The following is a 14,001-nucleotide window of genomic DNA, read 5'->3' as shown; positions in this document are numbered from 1 at the left end:
GCTAAATCCCCAACCCCCTTCCCGCCATTTTTAAAGTACAAGACTATATAATAAGTATCTGCCTCAATAAAAACAAAAACAAACACAAACAAATGAGAACAAACCACAGGCCAAACTGGGTCACTGCTGCACTCTCAACTCTGCAAGGGCTCTCACTTCGAGTGTAGTATAAATTCCTCTGTTCACTCAGATGGCTTTGGTGAGCCAGTCTCCTGCCTTTCTACTTCTCCCCCCCCCCCACCTCTACTCTCTTGCCTCGGGGCTTTTGTACCTACTGCTTCTGCCAGGAACACTGTCAGAAAGCTGCGCGCTTGCTCACTCACTGTTTTTTGAGACAGGGTTTCTCTACGTAGCCCTGGCCATCCTGGAACTTGCCACATCGTAGACCAGACTGGCCTCGAACTCACACAGATCCACCCACCTGGGCACTAAAAATGCTGGGATTAAATGTGTGTGACCCCACGCCCAATTTCTCTTATTGCTTTCAAATCTTCATTTGAATGATCCCTATGTGGTATAAAACCTGCCCCATCCTCCAGCACCAGCACTTTCTACTTTCTTGCCCTCCTCACCCACTGCGATGGATTATTTTTTCTGTCAATTTGACAACACCATGGGGAAGACAGCAAAGACTTCGAAACTAGCTCTCATGTTACTCAACTTGGCCTCATTCTCACTATCTAGCTGACCTTAAACTCCCGATTCCCCGCCACCACCTCCCAGGTCTTCGATTACAAGCATTTGCCTGGCTCTAGAAACTTGGTTAAATATTATTTCTGGGTGTCTATGAAGCACCCAGAATGATATTAACACTTGAATTGGTAAAGGCTGGAGGTATTGACTCAGAAGCAGGACCCTGGTCCTGAGGTCCTGGATTCAATCTTCAGCTTTGTTTAAAAAAAAAAAAAAGAAAGAAAGAAAAAAGAAAGAAAGAAAAGAAAAAAGCAAAGCATACTTGAATTAGCAGAATAAATCGAGCAGATCACTCTAGCTGATGTGAGTAGGCCTCCCTCCCTCAGTCCCTTGAAGGACAGAGTACAACAGTCAAGGGCTGAGAAGAAAGAATGCCTTCTGGTTTGTTGAGGTGGGGTCTTGATATGTTACCCAGGCTGATCCAACTTTTCTGGTTTTTTTGTTTGACTGATTTTCTGAGACATGGTTTCTCTGTGTAGCTTTGATGCCTGTCCTAGAACTAGCTCTGTAGACCAGGCTGGCCTTGAACTCACAGAGATCCACCTGCCTCTGCCTCCCGAGTGCTGGGATTAAAGGCGTGGGCCACCACCGTCCGGCTCCATTCCTTATAGTAAGGAATGTGTGTGCTTCCACCCTGCTGGTTCTGTGTCTTTAGAGAATATGTATGAATACCTCTGACACTTTTTCTTTTATAATTTGTCCCTCTCTCCACTTAAAGTAAGTGCTTAATAAGCAACTATCGAAGATGGGTGTGGTGGCTCACACATGTAATACCAGCCACAAGTTTGAAGTCAGCCTGGGCTATGTAGTGATTCCAGGCCAGTCTGGGTTATGGGGAGTTGTTTGTTTTGAGACAGGGTTTCTCTGCGTAACAGCCCTGGCTGTTCAGGAATCCCTCTGTAGACCAGGCTGGCCTTGAACTCACAGAGATCCACCTGCCTCTGCCTCCCAAGTGCTGCTGGGATTAAAGGAGTGTGCCACCACTGCCTGGCTGGGAAGAACCTTGGTATTCCCTCCCCCTCCCCCCACCCTAGAGCTGAGGACCGAACCCAGGGCCTTGCGCTTGCTAGGCAAGCACTCTACCACTGAGCTAAATCCCCAACCCCAAAGGAAGAACCTACTTAAAAGACAAAATTCCAAACCAAAAACCAACTAAGTAAATAAACCCTGATTGAATGGACATAGCCCTCTCACAGGATCTTTCTCTACAGCTCACTCTCACAGGAAGCTATGAGTCATGCAGTGGGCAAGAGCTGACATTCTCTAGCATTCCCAGTGCCAAGCAAAGTGCCCACTACCATAGGGGCCCAGTATGTAATAAAGGAAATGTTTTGCTATGCTTGTCCAGAAGAACATTCCAGTTTCCAGACAAACAGGACGGAGCCCTCTTCAGTGTCTGAGCCACTCCCGCCCCCCACCGTCCGAAGCCCTCCCTGAAGCGCCAACCCTGGCAGGGCTACTTGCCCAGTACGCCTGCTGCCCTCTCTTCTCCAAGTCCTTCCCTAGCACCGGCTTCTCACCTGTCTGGGTCTTGGCTATTATCTGGGAGGCGGCAATTGCTGCTAGCAAATTGGAAGTTGTTTTGCTCAGGGCTACGTCTCACAGGGGTCCGTTTGCCTGCTTTCTGGCATTTCTGACATTCCAGGGAAATGACCTAGCAGCTGCCTGGGCTCAGTGAGTGCCTGAAAGATTGTGCAGGGAGCTGGGGCGCTACTGGACTAATAGGACAAAGGAGGCCATTGCTCCTTCTTGTTGTCACCTCACCGGCCCCAGTTCCTCTGTCGGTGTCAGTTGGGGGGGGGTGTAGAAATGAGGTCTGGAATAGTTTGCAAAACAAAGGCCCGCTGGCATTATGATAGGAAGTCATCACGGCAGCTACCATTTCCCTGCTTCTCTCAGCTTTCTACCTCATCACAGCCTGCCATTGTAGCACAGCGGGAGCAAGGCCCCTGCTAGCTCTCTTCTATTCTGTGCAAAACCACCACCGCTGGAACATCTTTTAGGGACAAGGCCCACAGAGACAACCTCAAGCTCATCCGGCGGGGGCGAGCCACTGATCAAATTCTATTCACTCTGCCTTCCGGTTGTTCAGATCTGCTGGGATGAGGCCAGCTGGAATTAGTGACAAATTTGAAGCAGAGAATATTGACAAAGAGGTGCTGTTTTATTGCCTGCAATGACTCACTGTTTAATTCAAAGGCGATAATTTCCAAGGCAGCTCTCCTAGTCAAGGAGAGCCTCAGTTAGCGAATAGGTAAAACTGCTAATCACTTAACCAGATCCAGACCTTCAGACTAAAATCAGCTTTGTTCCCTTCAAGGAGCTGAAAAATAACCCTTCCATCTCCAACCCCTTCTTCCCTCTCCAAATCTGAAAGCCTTGTTGGAAGACTTTGAAAATAAGACAGCACCCAAACCAAATATGTCTTGCGCCAATCACACTGTACCAGCACTCTAAGAAGGATATATATATATCCCAGGATGGCTTTGTACTCTGACAGTCCTTTTGCTTCAGCCCTGTGTGTTGGGATAACAGGTATGTGCCATCATGCCAGGCTAAGATTTATAGGTTTTAACATTAGGAATCGAACCCAAGACCTTACACATGCTAAGTGAGTGTTCTACCTCTCAAATTAGATTCTTAGCGGGGGGGGGGGGGGGGGAATTAAAGTATCTTCTTTGCTCAGGCCCTACCTCTAGGGATTTTGATTTAGTCAGGGATGGGACCTTGACATTTTTTAAAACTGAGGGATAATTTAGATACAATAAAATGCATAGGTCTTAAGTGCCTGTCCTGGCTACTTTTGTTAGTCATCTGAGAGGAGAGAGACTCAATTGAGAAAATGCCTCCATAAAATCTGTCTGTGAGTAAGCCTGTAGAGCATTTCTTAATTGGTAATTGATGTGGAAAAGCCCAGCCCATTATGGGAGGGGTCACCCCTGAGCTGCTGGTCCAGGGTTCTTTAAGAAGCAGGCCAAGGGAGCTATATGGAACAAGCCGGAAAGCAGCACGCGTGCCTTTCTCAGCTCCTGCCTTCAAGTTCCCATCCGGTTTAAGTTCCCCGTCCGTGGCTTCCTTCATTGAACTGTGGTTCCGGACATGTAAGCCAGATAAACCCTTCCTCCCCAAGATGCTTTTGGTCATGGTGTTTCATCACAGCAAGATTTATCCTAATTAAGACAGTGTCCCAATACAAACATCCCCATTGCTCTAGCTTCTGCGCCTGACCCCTGCCAAAGACAACCTCCACAGTGATTTCTATTAGAGATTCATATTGATTGTTCTTAAACTTCTTAGAAACCAAATCAAGCAGTGGTAACAAATGGAGACTGGCCTATCTCACTTAGGATAGTGCCTCTGAGATTCATCCAAATCATTGCACTGATCAAGCAGTTAATTCTTTTGATGAGTGGCATTGCTTTGTGTGGTATTTTTGTTGTTTGGGTTTGTTTGTTTTTGCTGTTGCTATAATGAAATACTCAAACCTATGTAATGTAATATATATTATTTATATAGGTTATATATACATACACACACACACACACACACACACACACACACACACACACACACACATTTGGTGACAGGCTCTCACTATTAGCCCTGGCTGTACTGGAACTTGCTATATAAACCAGGCTGGCCTCAATCTCATAGAGATCCATCTGCTTCTACCTCCCAAGTGCTGGGAATACAGCCATGTGCCACTACTCCTGGCATAAATCTATGTAATTTATAAAGTAAAGTAGGCTTCTGGGGTACACACCTGTAGTCCCAGCACTCGGGAGGCTCAGGAAAGAAGAGCTCAAGTTCAGGGCCAGCCTGGGATACGTAAGATTTTTGCCAAAAGTGAGGGAGGAGGAGAGAGACCAAGAGACTGTTTTGGTTCATGAGTCTAGAGCTTGGGAAGTCCAAAAGAACAGTGTCAGCATCTGCTCAGCTTTTTGTGAGGATCCTGTATTCCTCAACTCATGGCAGAAAGTCGAAGGGTAAGGGTGGGTATAGGAGAGACAAAACCTAATGGCAACTTTGTTGGACAGAAAAGCAATTGCATGCTAACTAGTCCCATACCCCACAAAAGTTAAGAGTTCACCTGAGTGTGGATTCCTCATGAGGAGCACATCCCTTGATTAAAATGATTAGATGATTTACCACCCCTCAATACCATCAGGAATCAAGCCTCAACATCAGCTTCAAACCACTGCATGCGGACATACCAAGGAATAATCCACATATTCAGGGACACTTTGGGCTATTCTCAGATTTTGGCTATCAGAAATAAAGCTGCTGTAAATATTCTTGAGTAAAATCAGTAGATTTATGTTTGATTTTTGAGACTGCCAGTTTCCAAAAGAGATCATACCAATTTAGATTTCCACCAGTCAAATAACAAAATTACAGATGTGCACCTTTGCCCAAACTTGGTATTATCTGGTTTTCATGGGTTTTTTGACATAGTTTTGAGATAGGGCTACCCTGTTTTCTAGTCTGGCCTGTATCTTACTATGTAGCCTAGGCTGACCTCAAACTGGCAATTCTCCTGATTCAGCATCCCAAGGCCTGGAATTAAAGGCAAGGCCTGGAATTATAGATATTGAGACACCATGCCCGGCCTTCACTATAGTTTTAAATTGCATTTCTCTAAGACTAATTATTATGATAGATATTTCATGTGTTTATTAACTGCTCATTTTTTTCATAAGGTATCTATTCCAGTCATTTGCTCATGTTTTGGGCTACAATTTTATTATTGGTTTCCAGGAGCTCTTTATAAATGTCATTATGTATTGATCCTTTGACAGACAATTTTGTATTATAATTATTTAAGTTCTCTAGTGGGGCTGGGCATTGGTGGCGCATGCCTTTAATCCCAGCACTTGGGAGGCAGAGGCAGGCAGATCTCTGTGAGTTCGAGGCCAGCCTGGTCTACAGAGTGAGTTCCAGGAAAGGTGCAAAGCTACACAGAGAAACCCTGTCTCGAAAAACAAAAAACAAAAAAACCCAAACAAAACAAAACAAAAAAATAAAGATCTCTAGTGGGGCTGGGGAGATGGCCCAGTAGTTAAGAGTGTGTACTGAAGCCGGGCAGTGGTGGCACATGCCTGTAATCCCAGCACTCGGGAGGCAGAGGCAGGTGGATCTCTGTGAGTTCGAGGTCAGCCTGGGCTACAGAGCTAGTCCAGGACAAGCTCCAAAGCTACAGAGAAAAAAAAAAAGAGTGTGTACTGCTCTTGTAGAAGACCTCAGTTCAATTCCCAGCACCCATGTCAGGCAGCTCACAACTTCCTATAACTCCAACTCTAAGGAATTCAACACCTCTGGCTCCCAAGAGCACCTGCAAACACACACACCCACACACCCACAAACACACACTAAAAATAAATCTTTAAAAAAAGATCTCTAGTGAAAGAAGCTGGGTATGGTGGCACATGCCTTTAATCTCAGCACTGGAAGAAGCAGGCAGATCTCTGTGAGTTTGAGCCTACCCTGGTCTACATATCAAGTTTCAGGCCAGCCACAGCTACACACGGAGTTCCTGTCTAAAAAAGAAAAGATCTCTAGCACATCTACTATGAATCTGAGGTTGAAAATTCCTGGCAAACTAAAGATCGGCCCCAGATGCTCTCTACTTTCATGGGTACCAAATCTATCTTCTCAGGCTGTCTGTTCACTGAAAGGTATGATCATTATTTTCTTGCCACCTGGGTATCTGGTCTCATTGAATCTGCCAGACACTGCTGTATGACCTCACACAAGGTGACTCATCTCTGAACTTTGCTTCCTTCATCTGGTAAAGGACACACTGATTCTGGAAAAGGGCCTTGCATCAAACAGCTGTTCATAACATGTCACTTCTTGAAAGGGATGCTTGAGGTATGGTTCTGGGAGCTCTCTGCTCTGGGCCCCGCCACACTGTAAATATGCCCTGGTGCCAGTTGTGGGTCTTTGCTCCATACCTGCAGAGACCTAGACTGGCCACGGTCCTGGCTGCGTTGTTCTCACCCTGCCTTGATGAATTTGAACACAGCATCCCAAGGGCCCCCAGGCTCTTTAAGCTCAGAGCAGATGGCTAACAAGTCAGTTCTCTAGGACGTACAGTCCCAGACTCAGATCTAGGCAGGGGGCCAAAGCCTTCAAAGGCTCTAGAAAAGCTTACCCCTCATCCTATCTCCCTCCCCCAGTTGTCTCTGAGAGCTTAGAGTTTTACTGTAAGCTGTTCTCTCAGTGCCAGTGAAGAAGCAGGAAGAAAAACAAACATGGAGCTTACGTGCCTATGTGGAGGGAGGGTTCTCCACTGGAGAGAAACCAAGAAAAAGCTTATGACATTCCCATGAGTGTCGGTGGACTAGGAAGATGGGATTCTGGGTACTTGGAGTCCACCAACACCAGGCAACGGCTGGAGCTACCCATCTTGCAGCCAAGTATGGGTGGTTCTGTCCCAGGATAAGATCTAGGAAGGAAACAGAAGAATGTCCTGATCCCGGGTCTAACTCACTCTTCTCTACTCCCTCCAGCGCCACCTTGAGGTAGGTGTCAGAGGGATATGGGGTGGTACTGGCAAGAGGGATGGCCGGAATGGGCAGGTGCTGCCCTGCCCCATTCCTGTCTCCATTATGGCTTTGAATGTATCAAACCCACCCAAGGTTTTATTCTGACCCTAACATGGTGCCCCTGCTTCCTTTCTGGAGTAAGATTTTGAAAAATCATCCGTTTTTTGTTTTTTTTTCATTCATCTAACACATTTGCTGACATGCACATAGTTCTGTGCTAGGCCAACACTTTGAAAAGAAGAGCTAAGCCTTCACAGAGCTCCCTTGACCATGGGGGGAGGGTGGATATAAGTTACCAGGCAGCTATATTCCATGGATTCTATCCATGTACCAAAAGCAGGATGTGGGGGTTACAGGGGAGGACTCTAGGGAAGGAAGAGGGAAGGGAAAACTGAGCGAATAGGAGACGCTAAGGAGACAAGGAAGGGTCCAGGAACAGTGTGAGAAGGCCCAGAGGAAAGCTGAGCAGCTGCAGACACTCAGCTTGAGCAGAGTGTGGGCATACATGTGGGGGAAGGGGTGTGACACGAGGTAGGAGAGCTTGTTGGAAACACTTGTAAATCATACTGAGAAGGCAGGACTTGATCTTGAAGGCTGGGCAAGCTGAGACAAGGGCATGGTTTGATCACTCTAGTTTCTTGGCGATCAGACGGCAGAGAACTGGTACACATGGAAACTGCAACACAAATCAGTGCTCCACTACAGTGGAGGCTTGGGGTGCAGCTCACTGGTGGAGCGACTGTCCAGCATGTGTAATACCCTGGGCTTCCCCTCCAGTAACAAACACCCACACACATATGTGAGCCACATAGTGAGATCCTGTCTCCAAAACCTATCTTAGTAGTAGAGTACTTGCTTGGCAGGCAGAAAGCCCAGAGTTTGATCCCCAGTACTGAACAAAAATAAAATCTAAGACCACTTTAACTGGGTACCTTGTAGCACATCCTGTAATCCCAGCACCTGGGAGGTAGAGTCAGGAAGCCCGAGGGCTTCGGGCCAGCCAAGGTGACTGCAGTGGTCCAGGGAAGTGATGATGGTGGCTTAGACCAGGATGGCGGCAGTGGAGGTGGGGAGAACTGGTTGGATTGGGAATGTGTTTTAGCGGTAGAGCCAAAAAGCCTTCCAGATTTGTTGACTGTGAGTGAAGAAAGGACAGGAAAGTCTCAAGGATGCCTCTCAGTTCCTGTCCCTCTCTCTTCTTTCCTTCCCTGTGTTGTGACTGGAACCCAAGACCTTTTGCATGTTAGGTAAATCCCTACCAAACATGGAGTCACATCTATAGCCCTGCTCCTCTGTGTCTGTTATGGACGACTGAGATGCCGGAGTGCTGTTCATGGGAATGAGGAATATTGAGGGACGGTATCATCTAGTGGAGGATGGGATATGAATTCAGTGTCATGTTGGATTTGAGTTTCTGCGATGACGTTATCTTATAGCCAATTTGTCAACGAGGTATGAAATTCAGGAGAGGATGAGCCTACCAACAGAGTTCTGAGGTCTTGGGAGTGGGAGAGTAGGCTAGAGTGCAGGACACCATGCCCTGGATAGGGACACTTTCCTATGAAGGGTTCCTTACCCTTTGGCACTGGAAGGCAGATTGAGGAGGCACTTGTGTTAGTTAGAGTCCTCTAAAGGAACAGAACTGGGCTGGAGCGATAGCTCAGTGGTTAAGAGCACTGGCTGCTCTTCCAGAGGACCTGGGCTCAATTCCCAGCAACTACATGGTGGGTCACAACCATCTATAATGGGATCTGGTGCCCTCTTCTGGCCTGTAGGCATGCATGCAGACAAATCACTTGTATACATAATAAACAAACAAACAAACAAACAAACAAACAAATAAATCTTTTAAAAAAGGGAACAGAACTGATAGAGTACATATACATGTACATACACACATTTATTAGAGTGGCTTACAGGCTGTGGGACTAGCTCCCTACAGAAAGGCCAAGAATCTGGTAGGTGTTCACGGTCCATGAAGCTAAATGTCTCAAGAGTCCCAAGGAATCCTAGATATCTGGTAGTCTTCAGTTTACACTGGAACCCTGAAGTACATTATAATACCAGCAATGCCTCAACAGCAGGATAGAGTGTGGGGCTGCAGAGATGGCTCATTAGTTAAGAGCATAGGCTGCTCTTTCAGAGGTCCTGAGTCCCATTCCCAGCACCAACATGGTGGCTCACAACCATCTGTAATGGGATCCAATGCCTTCTTCTGGCCTGCAGGCACACATGCAATCAGAGCACTCATATACATAAAATACATAAAGTAAGTCTTGAAGAGGGAAAGCAGGCTAAAAGTAGAAGTCCCTTCTTCCAGGTCCTTTGATGTGGGTTGCCAGCAGAAGATATGATCCAGATTTAGGTTGATCTTCCCACTTCAAATGACCTAACCAAGATAAGCCCCTCACAGGCATGCCCAGCTGCTTGGATTTTAGTTGATTTCAGATGTAGTCAGATTGACAACCAAGATTAGCCAGCACAGCAAAGATGTTGCAAAGACCCTGCAGGAAATCCTCGTAGTTTCTTCCTTTACCCTCATCCTATCATCCTGGCTGCTGAGCTGACTTGAGTTTTAGAATAAGATTTTTTTTTTTTTTTTTTTGTTGGAGCTGAGGACTGAACTCAGGGCCTTGCGCTTGCTAGGCAAGCGCTCTACCATTGAGCTAAATCCCCAATCCCATAGAATAAGAATTTATCAAACCCAAGGGGCCAAGCCCACTCCCATCCATTCTCAGGAAATTCAGTTTTTGCCTCCCCCTGCTGGCAGAGCTGGAAATGACTCGCAGCTGGGGTCCTCACTTTTCTTTCTTTCTTTCTTCCTTCCTTCTTTTTTTTTTTTTTTTTTTTTTTTTTTTTTTTTTTTTTCGAGACAGGGGACAGGGTTTCTCTGTGTAGCTTTGGAGCCTTTCCTGGAACTTGCTCTGTAGACCAGGCTGGCCTCGAACTCACAGAGATCCGCCTGGCTCTGCTTCCCGAGTGCTGGGATTAAAGGCGTGCACCACGACTGCCCTGCTGAGCCTTTTCTTCACCCTCCTGAAAAACCCTCTTGTGGGGCAGACCTTTAATCCTAGCCCTCGCTGGCAGAGACAGGCAGACCTGTGTGAGTTTGGAGGCCAAGCTGGTCTACACAGTGAGTTCCAGGACAGCTGGGGGTACATGATGAAACCTTGTCTTAAAACGAACAACAAAAACATCAGGCCTTCCTATCCATTCTTTTAGAGCCCCACCTACTTTATAAGAACACTAGCTGGAAATAGTGATGGCGAATTGATTATGTGGAAGCATAATTTAAACTCCTAACTTTTAAAATATTTTTTATTGTTGTTTTTTAGTTTTTCAAGACAGGGTTTCTCTGTGTAGCCCTGGCTGTCCTGGAACTCACTCTGTGTAGACCAGGCTAGCCTCAACCTCACAAGAGCTCCACCTGCCTCTGACTACTCCTGAGTGCTGGAATTAAAAGGCATGCACTACCACCACCCAGCAAAATAATTGTTTTTAAAAATGATTTGGCCGGTTGTGGTGGCGCACGCCGGTAGGAGTTACTGAAGGAGGCAGAGGCAGGAGGATCACGAGTTTGAGGCCAGCCTGGGCTACACATAAAAAAAATGATTTGATTTGATTTATGGGTAGGTATATGTATCTGTGTTGGTAGGTGAACATCATCAGTGCAGGTTCCCATAGAGGCCAGAAGAGGGTGATTGGATCTCCTGAAGCTAGACTTACAAGAAGTTGTGAGCAGCCCGAAGTGGGTGTTGGGTACCCAATTTGGGTCTTTGGCAAGAGCAGCAAGGGCTTGTAACCAACTAAGCCATCTCTCTGGTCCCCCATCATTTTTTTTGTCCTTTCAAATTCACTGCATTCCTTGACCGTGAAGGCTTAATTTCATTCTTTAGAGCTAGCTCCAAAAGCTTCCCCTTGTGCTGTACTTGGTGGTGTATGCCTTTAATCCCAAGCACCCCAGAGGCAGGCCAGTCCAGTCCTCTTAGTGAATTCCAGGCTACAGCCAAGGCTGCATAATAAGACCCTGTCTCAAAACAAAACAAAAGCTTCCTCTGGTCTTAGTCCCCAAGAGTAGTATTTTGCCAACACCAGCTTTGCCTTCTGCCTCTTCATATGCAGGAAGCCATGAACTATGCTGGAAGAGTTCTGACAGGCTGGGAACCCAGGCTGGAGTCTAGTTCTGCTTCTGAGCCTTCATGGAGTCTGTTAGTTCTCACATGCTTGTGTGGTTATTGTTCATAAACTCTTGGAAAGCAATGACCTGCCTTGCCTACCACTTTACCCCAGCACCCAAGGTCCTTGCTTGCTGCTTGCTAAAGGCTCACCACAAAATTGTTGAACACATGAATTTGTAAAGGGATGAATGAATCCTTGTCTTTGCCTGTTGCCGCCGCCGCCGCCACTACCACCACCACCACCACCTCCTCCTCCTCCCTCTTCTTTTTTTTTTTTTGCCAGGGCTGAGGACCGAACCCAGGGCCTTGCGCTTGCTAAGCAAGTGCTTTACCACTGAACTAAATCCCCAATTCCCTCCTCCCTCTTCTTAAAGGATGAGATTATTCATTCTTGATTACAGCCTTAGAGGTTGCACAGTCCATGCTTGGGCAGAACATCACAATGGTGGCAGTGTGTGGCAGAAGAGGTTTTCATCTTGTAGTGGACAGGAAGCAGAGAGGAAAAAAATCTTTAAAACATTATTCTCTTGCAGTGCTGGAGATGGAACCCAGGGCCTCACACATGCTAGGCAAGGAAAACAGGTTGGACCTGCTCTGGGTTCCTCTATAGTGTGCAGAACTAACCGTAGCTTCCAGGCTGTGCCTAGCCTTCAGTTACTCCATTTTAAGTATGAGTGCCAAGGCAGAATGACTCTATATCTTGTTTAGACAAATAAACCTCCATTTGCTGGCACAACAGGAACACAAACTGATGGTTTATTTGTACCAATAAATAATCACACCTGTTAATATAGCAAACCCTGTAAAATACACCAGACACAGGAGTGTACCAATCACACAAGATATAACTCCATTATCTGGGACTATAAAGAAAAGAAAGTACCATAAGAATGAGACATGGTGGGGTTGGGGATTTAGCTCAGTGGTAGAGCACTTGCCTAGAAAACACAAGGCTCTGGGTTCGGTCCTCAGCTCCGGGAAGGGGGATGGGGGTGGGAGAATGAGACATGGCAGGTACACCTGTCACCTGGTCAATTAACACAAGCCTCATCTAGGACAATTGTCACAGTAAAGGACCTTTGCCATGGTACCCTGGTTTTTGTTTCCTTTACCTGTGACACACAGCACATTTTAGATTGATGCTTTGCATGGTGGCTCATGCCTATAATCTCACGAGGAATACCATGAGTTCAGGGCTAGCCTGATTACAAAGTGAGTACCAGGCTAGCTAGAGCTACATAGCATGTCAAAAAAATTATATCAATAATAAAGAGACTGGAATGAAAGAAGCTGTGATTGCTAACAGCCATGAATAACAAGTAAAATCAGGAGTACTTGCTGAATTAAAGCCAGCACAATTTCTATAACTCGTCATTAAATAACTCTGACATTGTACAAACACATAAACATGGCTAGAATTCTAATATAGCTATCGAATACAGCTCACTTACTACACTAGGTAAATGCTCAACCCCCACGTACAATCCCAGGCTCTCATATTTTACGAGACAAGTCTCATTATGGAGCTCAGGCTAGCCTGGCATTCTTTTTGGAGTTCAGCATGGCCTGGGACTCTTGCTCCTTCTGCCTCACTTTCCTGCATGCTGTGATTGCAAGCATGTTCTGCTGCTCCTGGCTTCATCTGCTCTTTGGAGCTAACTAGTGGAGAGTCTAGAGAACTTAGGTGTATAGTCATTTCCTCACGTGGTCTGCTCCTCAGATTAGATCACTGCACAAAAAGAAGCAAGGGGCTGGGGATGTAGCTCAGTCAGTCAAGTGCTTGCCTAGCATACACAAAGACCTGGGTTCGAGCCTCAACACCATATATAACTAGCTGTGGTAGTACATGCCTGTAATCCCAGCACCTGGAAGGTGGAGGCAGAAAGCTCAGAAGTTTCAGGTCATCTTCAGCTACACAAACTTCAAGGACAGTCTGGGTTTTATGAGATCTTGTCTCAAAAAACAAAAACAAAAACAAAACAAAACAAAAGGGTGGAGGAGATGGCTTCTTCGGGAGAGGCGCTTGTCACCTGAGTCCTTGGAACTCAACATGGTGGAAGGTAAGAACTGACTCCTGCAAGTTGTCCTCTGACTGGCCTACACCATGAACCCACCACAAACACACTTGCCACCCCTAAATAAATACGTCAAAATGATTTTTTTTTTTTTTTTGGTTTTGCAAGATAGGGTTTCTCTGTATAACAGCCTGGCTGTCCTGGATCTCGCTCTATAGCCCAGGCTGGCCTCAAACTCAGAGATCCACCTGCCTCTGCCTCCTGAATGCTGGGGTCAAAGGTGTGTGCTTCTACTGCCTGGCTTAAAATGATTTTATAATACCAAAAAACCCTCAAAAAGTAGATTGCCTGAGTTATGGAAAAAAAATGTGTTTTTTGGAAGAGAAGTCCTAACGCCTGTCAAAACCCCTTAGGGTTATTTGTTTCGTTTTGAGATAGTCTCATGTAGCAGAGGATGACCTTGAACTCTGGTCTTCCTACTTGCACCTCCCAGGTGTTGAGGCAACACATCACCACACCTAGGTCTATGTGAAGTGCTAGAGCTTGAAACCAGGGCCCTGGGTACTA

This window comes from Onychomys torridus, chromosome X (assembly GCF_903995425.1).
Source record: "Onychomys torridus chromosome X, mOncTor1.1, whole genome shotgun sequence".
In the NCBI taxonomy this organism is placed as follows: Eukaryota; Metazoa; Chordata; class Mammalia; order Rodentia; family Cricetidae; genus Onychomys; species Onychomys torridus.
The sequence above is the reverse complement of the archived record's forward strand: the minus strand, read 5'-3'. Positions refer to the sequence as shown.